The sequence below is a fragment of the Scyliorhinus canicula genome, chromosome 25 (assembly GCF_902713615.1).
Source record: "Scyliorhinus canicula chromosome 25, sScyCan1.1, whole genome shotgun sequence".
NCBI classification, from domain to species: domain Eukaryota; kingdom Metazoa; phylum Chordata; class Chondrichthyes; order Carcharhiniformes; family Scyliorhinidae; genus Scyliorhinus; species Scyliorhinus canicula.
This window is the reverse complement of record NC_052170.1, coordinates 25487428-25491259: the sequence shown is the minus strand read 5'-3', so window position 1 is coordinate 25491259 and position 3832 is coordinate 25487428.

Sequence of the window (3832 nt, the reverse complement as noted above, 5' to 3'; positions counted from 1 at the left end):
AAGCTACCGTGCTGCCCTAAAACTTATAATCAGACCTGTTAAATTTTCCACCAAATCATTTATATATACTACAAACTACAAAGGCCCCAGCACTGATCCCTACGGAACACCACTAGTCACAGCCCTCAATTCAGAAAAGCACCCTTCCGTTGCTACCCTCTGTGGTGATCTTTGATCTTTGTGAGGGGTTTCCAGGATGGGAGACGTAGTGATCACAAATATACACAAAGCTCTTTTTAACAAGCTCTTCTTACAACACCAGGTTAAAGTCCAACAGGTTTGTTTCGAATCACTAAAGAACTAAAATAACTTTATTTTAGTAGTACTAAATGTGAGTTCAAAACTTACTCCAAATAGCAAACATACATCTCGGAATTAACTACACTCACTAACGCTATCTATATCTATTAACTATCACAATTATATTTTAACTAACTCTGCAATACACTGTGAATCTAATCTCCTGGAGTTCCAACCTAATCTGACCCAGAAATCCAAGAGCCTGAGCCTTAGCTCCCTCTAGTGGCTAGGCTGAACATAACATTAACTCTTTACATGCTGTACATTTGTATAATGTCAGACCCTGTCTTCTGTGACAGAGCTAGTTCTGTATCCATCTTGCCACCACACCCCTGATCCCGTGTGACTTCACCTTCTGTTCCAGTCTGCCTTGAGGGACCTTGTTAAAGGCCTTACTGAAGTCCATCCACTGCCCCTCATCACTCACCTTCATCGCTGCCTCAAAAACCTCAATCAAGTTAGTGAGGCACAACCTCCCCTTCACAAAACCGTGCCGCCTCTCGGTAATACGTCCACTTTCTTCCAAATGGGAGTAGATCCTGTCTCGAAGAATCCTCTCCAATAATTTCTCTACCACTGACGTAAGGCTCACCGGCCTGTAATTTCCTGCTACCCTGCTTAAGCAAAGGAACAACATTGGCTTTTCTCCAGTCCTCTGGGACCTCACCTGTAGCCAGTGGGGATAGAAAGATTTCACCCAAGGCCCCAGCAATTTCCTCCCTTGCCACCCTCAGTATTCTGGGGTAGAACCCATCAGGCTCTGGGGACTTACCTACCTTAATGTTTTTCAAGGCACCCAAAACCTTTTTGATCTCAACATGGCCCAAACTATCTACACTCCCTTCCCCAGACACATCATCCACCAAGTCCTTCTCTTTGGTGAATACTGATGCAAAGTATCCTTAATTTTGAAGATAATCATGGAGTGAATGAATGAAGACATTATTTTAAAAATGCAGAATGGTTGGTGTATTTGGCAAATGAGCTTCGATATTGGTAAGCGTGCGCGATTGTGCACTTTCGTAGAAAGAAGTGCTCGATTGGAATCTATTCTGGGCTAAACAGAGTAATGGAGCAAAGGGATCCTGGGGTACTGACACACAAATCAGTGACTGGAGCATTTCAGGATATTAACACCATAAAAATGGTTCATTTCTAGACGGGATAGAATTGAAAAGTGGAGGAGTATAGAACCTTGGTTCAACCACATTCATCAGTACAATACAGAGGTCTCCAAAATTATATAAAGGATGTGCAGGCATGGCAGAAGGTACAAAAATGATTAACAAGGAGAAAAGTTGAACAGAAATGATTTGACAGACTGGAACAATCAAGGCTGAGGAACAATCTGATGGAGATCTCTGGAATTGTGAAATGGTTTAATAGGACAGAGAGAAAATGTTTCAATTTCTTACGGATGATACGGTAGCACTGTGGTTAGCACTGCTGCCTCACAGCTCCAGGGTCCCGGGTTCGATTCCGTCCTCCGGTGGCTGTCTGTGCAGAGTCGGTGCATTCTCCCGTGTCTGCGCAAGTTTCCTCCGGGTGCTCCGGTTTCCTCCCACAGTCCACAGATGTGCAGATTAGGTGAATGGGCCATGGTAAAATTGTCCCTTAGTGTCCAAAGACGTGCATGTTAGATGGGATTGAGGGTGGGGGGGTGGGGGAGGGGGGTGGAGTGGACCTAGGTAGGGCGCTCTTTCGGAGGGTCAGTGCAGACTCGATGGGACGAATGGCCTCCTGTGCACTTGTAGGGATTCTATGGTTCTGAGGGGAGGCAAGATCAGGGCAGCACGGTAGCATTGTGGTTAGCACAAATGCTTCACAGCTCCAGGGTCCCAGGTTCGATTCCGGCTTCGGTCACTGTCTGTGTGGAGTCTGCACATCCTCCCCGTGTCTGCGTGGGTTTCCTCCGGGTGCTCCGGTTTCCTCCCACAGTCCAAAGATGTGCAGGTTAGGTGGATTGACCATGATAAATTGCCCTTAGTGTTGGGTGGGGTTGCTGGGCTATGGGGATAGGGTGGAGGTGTTGACCTTGGGTAGGGTGCTCTTTCCAAGAGCCGGTGCAGACTCGATGGACATAATGGTCTCCGTCTGCATTGTAAATTCTATGAAAATGAAAGAGATGTAAGATGAGTGATGGCTTCCTTACCTATTAAGTGGTGTGAATGCGGAGCACTGTACCATACAAAGTAATTTAGGTGGATAGCACAGATAGATTTCAGGTGAAGCTAGATAGACACAGTGAGGGTGGCAGGAATAGAAGTTTAGGGTGATCGCGTTAGGAAATGAGAGGTGTACAGATGGTTCATGCGGAGTACATCTTGGTTTCGATTGTCTACGAGAGGTTTATGATTGTACCACCCCTTCTATTTATCTCAGTGACCTCAATGTGTCATTCTCTTTCTTTTAGACTAACTCGTCATTGCATTACAAAAATGTCATCAAAATAAGAAAAGGAACTTATTTCAATTGTGTAAAGATTTTTTTCAATATGCCGAACATGTTACCTTGGACACGGGACAACGTTTGATTGCTGCGTGTTGTATCTTTTCTTATTCATTCACTGGTGAGGTCAGCATTTATCATCCATCCCGAATTTCCCTCGGGAAGGGGGTGGTGAGCCGCAGTCCCATGTGACTGGACTGGACGTGACTGGAAAGTGTTGGAAAATACACGTGTTTCCCGGCTATGCGAATCCAGGGTGCGGTCGTCTCCTCCACGATCTCCCCTACCCCAATCAGTGGCGGGTTGCGTTCCCTGCCGTCCAACGTCGGGACCAGAACTCCGAGGGGAAGATGGAAGTGAGCCCGTGCACCCAAGCACGGCGCTTGCAAGATCATAATTTAAGGAAGCTGTGTACGGATGAGAACTCTGTCACAACTGCGATAGTTTAGCTTCAGCTCAATTGACATGCTTGGAATCAGGCTAACCAAGTGATTGTGCCCAATCAAGCAGCATTAATGTGTGAGAGTGCCAACGACTGCTGTTGCGCATTTAACCCCTTGTGCGCAGACTTCCAAATCCAATGAGTTCTGTGGCTCGGCAGAGCCATTAGACAATTGGACAACATTGACTGGTGCCCCTCGTGGTTCAATCAACGTGGAAGGCATTGGAGGGCAGGTTAGGACAAGGTGCCTCGGTGCCTGAGGTGAGAGTTCAGGTGCAGTCAAGAGGTCGAAGCTGTAACCTATCACATGCTGTGAGGTGGTGCTGGGGGGAATGATTTGGTCAACCATCATGTTCACTAAACGCGTGTGGTGGCCAGAATCCAGTGACATCCATAAAGGGGCCTTGAGAGGCAGTCGCAGATCAGGACTTGACAGACATTGGTGCTTTGCTGATAAATGGTGACCGTCGTGTCTCTCTCTTTGACAATGCAGCAAGGAGACCTTCAGGAACATGGAGACTGGTGCTCGCACTGTCTGCCTCATTGCGTATCAGCACGAGAAAAGATGGAGGAGAATGCGTCGAGAATGCTTCAAAGTCAGGAGCAGAACCCTCAAAGGCAAAAGGGCCTCCTCCACACACA